The sequence below is a fragment of the Pleurodeles waltl genome, chromosome 6 (genome assembly GCF_031143425.1).
Source record: "Pleurodeles waltl isolate 20211129_DDA chromosome 6, aPleWal1.hap1.20221129, whole genome shotgun sequence".
Classification (NCBI taxonomy): domain Eukaryota; kingdom Metazoa; phylum Chordata; class Amphibia; order Caudata; family Salamandridae; genus Pleurodeles; species Pleurodeles waltl.
In genome coordinates this window covers 1,556,297,335-1,556,308,688 of record NC_090445.1, presented here as the reverse complement: position 1 = coordinate 1,556,308,688, position 11,354 = coordinate 1,556,297,335, and the positions used below count along the sequence as shown (strand labels likewise).

Below are 11,354 nucleotides of genomic sequence, written 5' to 3'. Positions count from 1 at the left end.
CTTTTAATACTGTTGCACTTCAGTTGAATAAACAGATGACTGCCTAGGCCCTTGACTCCCCAGGGGTAGCAAAGTATAACATAAAAGCTTACAGCACGAAACTAAGACTAATGTCCAATAAACATAATCTCCAGCTAGTGCTGTACCTTTGAAGAAGACATTTTTTATTGACATGAACCAAGCGAACAGCTAGAATTACGAAAGACACTGAAAAACTACAGAAACTTAAAAAACGACCACAAGTGTTTGATAGCATTTACTCAGTAGACATAATTTCTAAAACAGTTGGCCCTGTGATCTGTTTTACAATGCAGAGTTGTGCTTGGTTCTGCTCAATGGAGTTACCATGTTTACCATTTGTTTGATCACCCGGTAAGAGGTAGCAAGATTGCTATATCTGTCCCTCTGTTTCTATGGCTCTGGTGCAGGACTGAACAACCAGCGGGGTGAAGCCTCAATTGCCAGGTCTCCAGTCACAAAATGTATTCGATCAGACGTGAAACCTGCTTCACACATCTCTTATTTTTCACTTTTTTTTTTTTTTTTAAACTTTTTTCTCACCCTCTTATTTCCGCTTCCCGGAACTTGGGTAACCCATTCATCAATACTCGTGTTTTAGGCAATATGTGTGATCCCAGAAGATGTTTGCAGATGTGTACCCACATAATCTCTTTAGCTCCTGTTTAGGAAACAATCATTTGTGCACACCTCTGCTCTCTGTTACCAGCTACATGAAATCCCTGCAGAACCTGTGTTAACGGCATCCATAATTTTCAGGAGGTTTTGAATTTCATCACTAAACCGAGTCAAAGTGCAAGTATGGATGTCTGAAAAACAGGCTTAAATCTAACAGCTTTTTCTGTCAGTGAAGGATGAAAATTAATCACTTAGTGGTCCACCTCTTCACTCCTTGTTTGGAGTTTATCCTCACTGCCCTAGGGAGAGTGAAAGTAGATAGTCACAAAACCATTCCCCTCCCAGCTACCGAATAGTCCCTTTCAACTTTAAGTTGGGAAGACCAGGGAAAGTGCTTGCAAATGCCCAGGAGATGAAGTATGTTCAGGCTACGATCTCTCTCTTGTGCCAGACATTCAATTTCACCATCACATGAGTGTCACTCCTGGACATGATCCTGAAGAGGCCCTATTTGGTTGACTCAAACACCATCCCCAGCACTGTTACCCAGGCATATAGTGGCGAGTACCGGCACCTGCTCCCACCCAACTATTCGGTGTGAGTCTAGGCCCTGGTGTCTATGTCCATCATGACACTGATACAATTGCTGGGGAAATGAGGCCATGTTTGCACTGGGAGCACCCCGGTTATCCCCAACTAAAGTAGCATGTGTCCTCAAATGGGCTCAGGAGATCTTTAAGTGGCTTGAAGGTAAAGACTGTGGTCTCGCACATGGATGTGGAGGCAAAATGTCTGTCAAGGGCTCTTTTGGTCAGACAGGTGAACAACAGTGCCATCATAAGATGACAGGGGCTAGTTTTGTCACACAAATTCGACCTCCACAAGACCTTTTTTTCTTCCAAACTATGTTTATAAGCAGTATTTGTTCCTGACTAAGTAAGTGTTTAAAGTCTTCTGACCTGAAAACTAAGGCCCAGGTAAATTTATCAACTTATCTTTCAATGGTACTAACCGGTTTCATGCTTCACTGAGTCGCTATTCCTCTGGCTACTAAATTCCCCCACCCCAGTCCCAACCTGAGGGAACTCAATGAGCTCCCTTTGCCAGCCAGCACCATCTTCAAAACCAGCTGCACCATTTACAAGGTCATCACAACCAGCACTCTTGTTTATCTTGCAGACAAGCGTACCATCACCAGTGGTTTTCAGCACACTTGCCGCCAGGACACCATCAGATTTCAAACTAAGAAGTGTAAATATTTTTTTAAAAACAAGACAACATACCTTTTCCAATGATGTACACAGGATCTGGAACAATATGCCAATATCCTTCAGGGCCACCCTTGCGTTGCTCCAATTTAGGAAGAGTTAAAGACTCACTTCTTTAAAGAATACTACATAAAAATGCGTTAAGCAACCACTTCCTCTTGTTGACCTGTTTGTCTTTGACCCCATACAGCACTCTGCTGCCATTTGGCTAAGGTTGCACTATAGAAATATGATACACACACATACATACATACATATATTATGCGTGAAAGTTGTAGATGGTTCTGCCTTGTCCAGGACCTGTTATATCCCAAATATTTGATCCTTAAAAAAAGTGTAAGATGCTTGCTTGGGTTTCATTCCTTGCACAAGTCCAGAAAAACAGCTGTCTGTGTACAAGGGGCCTATTGGACACTTAATTCAATCAACTCACCCTTCATGAACATAGAAAGTTCCATCATTCATGGTGGGAAGCCAGGAATCTGCGAAAAAATGCTGCTGTTCAATTTTGAACGCATACATCCTGGTCTTTACCAAGATCATACTCCTGCTGGCCCTGTATGTCCACTGCTGTCAGTACATGCCAGTTACCCAACCAGAGCTTATTTTGAGGGAGTTGGTTGGTTTTGTTGGCCTGAATCCTAAGGGCCCAATTTCATCTTGGGTACTTGGATAACCACAGTCCTCCCTTTGAATCCAGTTAATTGAAGCCATTCTTAACTCTGGAACTTGTAAGGCAAACACTTCCATCCCCCAGTGAAAGTATTAATCAGCTGTCCAATTGGGTTTAACTTCATAAAAAACATTGAGGTATGAAGTTGTGGTGTGACCCCATGGATTTCTGAAACTGCATGTATTTTGCGGTGGGTTTCTGTGCAGGTAGTCCAAACTTGTACAGAGACATCCATTTCTAGTGTCCACCGTGAGATAGTATGCCCTTGCCCTATTCCTTCAGTAGAGGGTGCATGCATCCATGTCCCACAGAGGAGGGACTTTCTTAAACGTGACACAAAACCATATTAATAATCTTTTAAAAATATTGTTATTTGGGCCCAGTCACAGTGTTCACTTTTCAATACATAAATCCCCTTTAAAATATAAAATGTTTAATGTGTCTTACTGCTTAAAGTCTTTATGCCATTTCACCATAACAAACCCATCATATATACACATACTTTGAATAAAACAAATCCCACCAATACGTTTAAACTAGACATGCATAGAAATAGTCCCTTACCAGCTCCATAATCGTACCCTTTGATGACCCTAACTACCTTGCTAAGAAACTGGTTGTCTCTTGTGGTCAACAGAATTCACGAAGCACACTCATTTCTACTATAACTGCCTATTTTGTTAAAAAAACAACTCTTAAACAGTTTTTGCATGGAGGGCACCCTGACTTTAAAATTCTAGTCTATCTCCCACTAGAACCATTACACACTACCAGATCTTCAAGAACAGAATGAAAAAGACTGTCTGAACACATTTCAACCACATTTGAATCTCACATACAGCAGGATTGTGCTAGGGCCAACCTCATGGTTATGTTCACATGTTTTGCATTGTACAGCAAAATATGTTTACTGTGTCTCTGAAAAGGACTGTATAAATGCTGTTTATCGCCGCTTCACAAATATTTCTACAGTATCATCCCCTCTTTCCTGACATAAAGTGTTCAGTGGTATGCACATTTTACTTTTTCTATGACTTATGTAAAGTGCTCTAACACACATGATTTATGTCTGCACTAATCAAAAGCATAAATATAAATAAATATGGTATAACATTGTTTCAGTTCTGTTGAACCTTTCCATAGCATCTGCATTTGTGCATATATTCAACTTTCAGAGAAGGATGCACAAAAGATAAAGTGCATATTTAAATATGAAAAAATAAGGATTATTTACATCAGGCTTGTTGACGAGCTCGTTCCCTTTGAGGAACTTTCTGCATCAGTTTGTCTGACCAAGACTGTAGGCTAGAAAACCCGTTTTCTAGCCTGCTTTATAATTAAATAGGCTTTGTATTTTCTTTTATGTAGTTCAAACGCGGATCTCCTAAGGAAATGTGTGTGTTTTAGTTGTGTATGTAAAGTCTAGCCATGTATTCTACTTCCAGTGCAATGATGGAAAAGTATACTTTCTGCACAGTGCTTTCAGTTTTTTCTAACAGAAACAATCATAACTCTTGTCTGTCCCCTCTTACTCACAACATACACTCTTTTCCAAAATACATCACCACCCCATATACTTTTCAAACACCACTCACCAGCAGTAACTCACATACAAATCCTTCACAAAAAACACTACATCAATATCTTCTCTCACTACTTCAGAAAAACAACACACACACCAGCACATCAAAATTACGCACTCTTTCAAAACACTGTCAATCACACCCACTCCCACCCTCCTAACTACACAAAAAATGCTAAACCAAAACTAACTTTGCTCCAAAATCCACATTTTTCACCAATATCCACCACAATCACCCCAACACAGCAACATTAATTCACCCACCTTTCATCCATTGCACAATATAGAGCCTTATAATATGACCCACATGCTTCACCAGCACCCCTAACCCATACTCCTTCCACCCTATACAGACAAATAAAATATACTGAATGCCAGTCTTCACAATTTCGCATCCCCATGTTTATTACACAACAAGGCTAGTCTACAAAAACAACACAACTCACCATCTCATTCTCAACTACTATCTCAACCACCAACACACTCTGACCCAACAAAATGCCCTCTAAGCTTGCCGGACGAGGAACATGATATAGAAAAACAACACTATTGTGACCCTCATACAGGTAGTATCAACATTAATGACACACCTGCTACAAGTTCAAAAAATACTGATAACTCCTCTACAAAACAAAATCACACCACCACCAAAACACAATCTCTAAACTGCTTACTCATAAATGCTCGATCACTCTCTAAAAACAAATATCACATCTACCATCTACTCACTGACACACAACCTGACTTACTCTTCATAACTGAATCATAGTTGAGAGATGACATGACCCAAGTGTTTCATGAAGCCGTTCCTCCAGGCTATCAAACCATCACACAACACTGTGTAGGCAAAAAAAGGAGGTAGACTTGCTGTTATATTCAAACAAGCAATTCATCTCAGCAAAACAGACAGCATTTCCATACAACGTTATGAGGTCTTCCTCACCAGATGCAGCCCTACACCAACTTCCTCCTGTAACTTTCTCCTCCTTTACAGACCACCACCTAGCAATTCTACATTCCCAGACACATTTCTAGATACATTTTCAAACCTTCTAACACAATATACTCCAATCTATGCATTCTTGGGGACCTAAACATTTGGTTTGACAAACCCAATAGTCCCCAACGAAAAGTTATCATCACTGACCTAGTCACATTGAACCTACATCAGATTGTACACAATCCCACATACATCACTGGACACATCCTAGATGTCTTTTTTGCAAACCCAGAACTAGTTAGTGTTCAAAGAATCACACCAGTCACATGGTCAGACCACCATTTTGTAGCCTTCCAACATAAAACACCACAAATCAACACACTCAAGACCACCTTACACACATCAACCTATCAACTATGGAACAAACTCAATTTTGGACACTTAGAAGCACAACTAACAGCCAACACAGATCTAGAAACAATAAATTCTGTTAAAAAACACTTTACAAGTGGCTACAGGAAGCTTTCAATATCCTAATACTACTAAGAAAAACTAAACAGGACAAAAGAAAACAAGCACCTTGGAGAAATACAGTGCTAAAATCAGAAGGCTGCAAGGAACCTGGCTCAAAACAAACAACATTCAAGACAAACTTCACCTACGCAAACTTAACAGAATATACAGATATACAATATGTTGAATATAAAAATCAACAATCAAAAAAGTTTTTTAAAAGGTGCTACTGAGACAGAATTCAAAATGCTATATCGGCAAATAAAGATTTAAAAATAATTCTCAACAAATTTCGCAAACCTAAATGCATGGGGGGAACTCCTCCCATTACTCAAGATTTTGCGGACAAAGTGTCAAACCATTACACAACCAAGGCAGACAAGTTGTACTTCCATTTAAAACAAAGGAAAAACACCAGCACCAACCTGTTCCCAAAAATCCCCTCCAAGAGTAAGCCAACCCAGCCTCTGCAGTCCTTCAAACAAATATCACAAAGTGAATTGATGGATCTGGTCAAAGCAAGCAGGCCTTCCGGCTGCCCTTCTGACCCTTGTCCACCACACATCTTCAAGAATATTCTTTTATCTTCCTCTGCTGCCACACCAGTAAGAAGAATCATCAATAATTCTTTACCGGCGGGAATCTTTCCTGAAGATCTTAAAAAAGCATACAAATGCCTGTTATTGAAGAAAACAAACCTGGACCCGGAGGACTCCAACAACAGACCGATTACAAATGGTTCTTTCCTGGGCAAACTGTTAGAAAGAGCAGCTTTCGCACAGATGTCACAATTCATTGAAGATAACTCCATACTTTCAGATTGCCAAAATAGATTCCGCCCGGAAAGAGGTACTGAATCTGGCCTTATCGCCATCTTGGATGATCTCATAAACACAATAGACCGCTATGGAATTGCTGCACTACTTCTCCTGGACCTCTCAGCTGCCTTTGACACAGTTGACCATGACCTTCTAGTACAAAGACTCCGTGAAGCCGGCATAGAGGGGACTGCTCCTGAGTGGATCACATCCTACCTTCAAAACAGAACAAATGTAATCCATACTCCCCCTTTCCCCTTCAAACCCTACTTTAAAAATAAAGCACAGTTCCCTCAAGGCTCAGTCATCTCACCCATGCTTTTCAACATCTACATGACATTACCAACAATGATCAATTAATTTCAACTCACAAGCTACAACTTTGCAGATGACACACAAATACTCTTCAAACTAGAATGCCCCGAAGACATTGCAAACTCACAGCTTACCAGTGCCTCAGAACCGTTCATCTGTGGATGACATGGAGCCATCTCAAACTGAATGCTTCCTAAACAGAAACACTCACATGTGGCGATTGGAAAGATTATGACCCACTCTTCTCCTGGCCTAACGGTCTGGGGTCACCTCCTAAACTATCTAAGGAAGTAAGAAACCTTGGAATTACCATGGACTTCAAGTTAACAATGAATGCTCAAGTTAGCAAGATCAAACATCATCACCATGAAAATTCTGCGACACATCGTCGCCCACCTCAGATTTCCACACAAGGTGCAGCCTACTATTTCTCTCTTGTACTATCTAAACTGGATTACACCAATGGCCTCTACCATGGATTATCTCTATCCACCTTCAAGCTGCTTTGTATCACCCACAAAGCAATACATGGAACAGGACCACTTTTCATCAGGAATAAAATCACCAAATACATTAAAAAAAGAAACCTCCACTCAAGATTGGCACCCTTCCTTAAAACACCACCATACAAGAAAAAGACAATAGGTGGTACATCTTTCTCTGTTCAAGCGACCACACTATGGGAATTCATTACCTCCAAATATAAGATCCACAGATAACATCTTATCTTCAGAAGGCTAGTCAAGAGTTGGCTCTTTCCAACATAACCACCATACTCAAACATCAATGGACTGCATATACCTGTGTATGTAAACATGTTATAATTTGATTGTGTGTATATCTAGTTTTATGTACTTCTTTGTACAACTCCGTATGATAACTATTTTATCTTAAAATATATACATACTATTTAGGCCTGTTTAACAAATGTATATTTTAGTTCAATTAAATGAATAGAAGTATGTATTTGTATGTGTAGGTGTATGTATGTGTACATTATTCTACACTTGACATGTTCATAGGTCATTGCATAGCTTCTATATAAGTTGCTTGATTAGATGCTTATGAGTCTTTGTTTTTATTTTATCTATCACAAAAGGGACATTTCATCTTAACTATCTTCAAGCATTTCACTAGTGAAATAATGAGGAAAGATAAAATACTGTAATAAAATTACACAAATTAACTTCAGATACTGTAACTCTTGAAATCCTGTTTTTATATGATACAACTTTAAATCTCTTTACATTATATTCCTTATACATTTATTCCCTTGATTATATAATCAGGTATCTATATATTTAATACTCTAATCCTACTGTACAAGAAAAAAAAAATTGCTCTCTCGAAAGCATTACTCTGTCTGACCATCACCCTATACCTCTAATAGTCTATCCTCTATCTTTACTCTCTGACTCATCCCAAACCCATCCTTCTACTAAGATGTCCAAAATAACCGTTTCCAGACTCTTCCCTCTCCTACCCCTCTTGACTCAGCCCAAACCTCCGTTTACGACTATGATTTTCCGAACATCCCCACTAAATTCTTCCTCATTTATCTCTCCTTTGACTCATTCCAACCCCATTTAACTACTATGATCTCCCTAATCCCTTTCTACAGACTACTCACGGCAAACCTCATCTTACCTCTATAATCTCCCAATTATCACTTCTGGATTCTTCCCTCCTTTATCCTTTCATTATTCTATTCAAATCAACCAACAGACTCACATATCCTCCGCTCAAATTAACTCATACCCCGCTCAAATTAACTCATACCTCCCTACACAAATACTGTACTCCTATTTCCCTATACTAATCCACCACTAATGCTTTTGGGTTCCAGAGTAACTTACTACTCACCAAAAAGTGCTTCAACACCTCGTCAGGGGTAGTGAGCGCTATATAAATACAATTAAAATAGACTCAACATCTCAAAATTGCTTGCCGCTTAATAATTCTAAAGTCATCAAAGAGCTGTTACACTCATCTCTTGTGTGTATCTTATGAAGGAATTTAAGTGAGCATTTATGCCCGAACCTCCAATTCAAGGTATATTTTTACACAACCGAAACACTGAGTAGGTGATGGGCGGACATGTGTTCATCCTGTTTTTAGTCCAAAATTTACTTAGGCAACCATATATGGTCACGTGGATGACCTTGTCCTCTTATGCCTCCCATCTACCCTGTAAAATATCCTGAGGACAGCCTTAAAGTTGTAGCCTGGCTTTTCCCAGCCGTGGTGTTTCCTTCAAGAAAGCATGTGAGTACAAATCACCTCCTCGATATGTGTAGGATTTCATAATTTTAATCCTTCCCCCATTAGTATTTCAGTTCTGCTCAACCCTTTACAATGAGACCACCATTACTTTGGTTTATGATTACCTTACTGTGTTTGCTGTGTACACCAAGTGTGTCTATTTGGCATTGTAGTCCCAAAGGTGTTTGGTCAAGTATTCCCAAATGTTTAGCATACCATGTTAGCATACCTTAAATGCTTTCATGTGCTTACCTAACTCTTTCAGTCGAAAAACATTCGCCTTAAACAAACTAATCATCAAGTATGAAAGAAATAATCTAAACAACAATGGGCAAAACTACCTCTCTCTTTCAGGAAAATCTTAATCATTTTTTCCAATGAACTGGCTGCCTGTGTTCAGCAAGACCTGATTTAAATTTTCACAATGTAAAGTTGTGAAAAATGTATAGCGCTTCAATTCATATCCACAGATCTGGTGCAATTGTCCATGAAATAGCAATATATTCGCCGTTTTGCACCATCTACAATAAAACAAACCATTGATGTGCAGTTTGTAGTTGTGCCTAAATGTCAAATGCTCCTAAAGTGTCACATCTGCCCATACTTCAGTACCCTGTAAAACTATCTTCACAAAAGCGTGGGCAACAGCACCTAAAAAGTGGTAGAAGTTTTTTCGGCTGCTGAAACAGTACCTAACATATTTTGTAAATGTTGCAGTTTAACAAGACTTTCTGCATAGGTGGAGCAAAATCAGATTCAAATAACCCCTGAAAGCGGATGGAGCCTCCTGGTGCATCAAGTAAATCTGGCTGCATTATGTAAATCTGGCCGTTCTGCAGTTGCTAATCCTCCTCAGTTCCAAACCACAGAATCTTTTTATATCCGAATATTTTATAGTATTATCCAACCCTACCTTACTTCAACCATTACCTGTTTATTCTTTAAGACAAAATTTTTCATTGTTTCTAGGATTGTTCTACTGATGAAAAAGCACCTGCTTGTTACCACCTTTAGCTCAGGTCAGGGTGAGCTGTAGTTGCTTGCTACAGGCCCTCCACTCATGATCGTACCATCTCTGCTATTCTTTATCTTGCACTTTTTTTTCAAAATTCATAAACGCCCCTGAAAATGTACTTTTAGATAACATTTCCTCATATCAAGACATTAGCTCCTCTGTCTCAAGATCCTTTTGCATCTTCAAGTTACAGTGCATGAAACCTAATTGCTCCTTCTGAGAGTGATGTACAGCTCTCCCTATATTGCTCAGCTAGAGCATCTGGTTTCTGAGGACCTAGCCTTTTCCCGTTGTAATCCCTTCCTAGAGACCCTGGACATTCTTGTGGCTGCCATGAAGTCCTCCACCCTGCACAGCACTTGGAAATGTGGCTACGATTCTGTTACTGGACCTTGCCAAAGAATAGCAATGTGATCACTGACTCCAATCAAGCATCCACGTGGACATCTGCAGTGCCTCACTGACAGTTACTGGGGCCAAGGGGAAAAGCCAAGGGATTATTTTTCCATTTCCAGTGAGGGAATCGGGCAATATCTGATTGACCAAATGCACCTATTCTCTGGTCTTAGGCCCAGATGACTTTTGAGGTCTGGACTTACCCTCGTTGATGCATACACTCTTGATACTCTTATCTATTTTATCCCTTCCATACCTATCTTACATTCTTCTCGGATGTCCTTGAGTAACAGACTTACAAATATGCTGTTAGCCAGTCAGATGGCAAGGCCCTAAACTGAATATATCATCCTACACTCAAGATCCATGGCATGTTCATACAAGGCCTAGAAATAATCCATATAATTTCCTTTACTAAGGGCAACATCACTTTCACTTAGTGTCATGCCTGATGCCACACCACATACAATTACTTTTTCAAAAGCTTAAGTTAATGTCAACATTTTTGCAATAACAACTGAATTAGTTTGTTTCCAAACCTACACAGTGATATTGTACGGTGCCCACAAGTCATCTTACAGCTACTTCTCAGCACTTAGTCTGTCTCGGAGATCAGGCAAGTAGGAGGTCTCAAGGAGAGACTTGAATATATTTAATATTTGGGTTCCAATCCCCTGCACTGCAGGTTGGTTGGGTGCTGCTGGAAAGTTCAATAGGGTCTGACCATCCATGATAGTTCGTGATGAGGGAGAGGCATCATTCTACACGCTGGAGAGAAAGCACTCTCAAAAGAAAACTAGTTTTAGCTTCTTCCTCAATCTTGACACTTTGTGCTGCACTAGAAGCTCATGGTCCAGGGATCCACTGTTTTGAACCTCGATGGTTTATCCCTATGTTTGTACGTTCAGCAGATATATGCAAAACTGCTGTACCCAC

The 11,354-nt window shown here is 39.8% G+C and overlaps 1 protein-coding gene across 2 annotated transcripts in view; it reads left to right on the top strand.

Annotated features, from left to right (window-relative positions):
• MTOR (mechanistic target of rapamycin kinase) overlaps positions 1 to 11,354 on the top strand; it is a 1,113,749-nt gene that overhangs the window by 523,131 nt on the left and 579,264 nt on the right. The gene's annotated exons all lie outside the window — the stretch shown is intronic.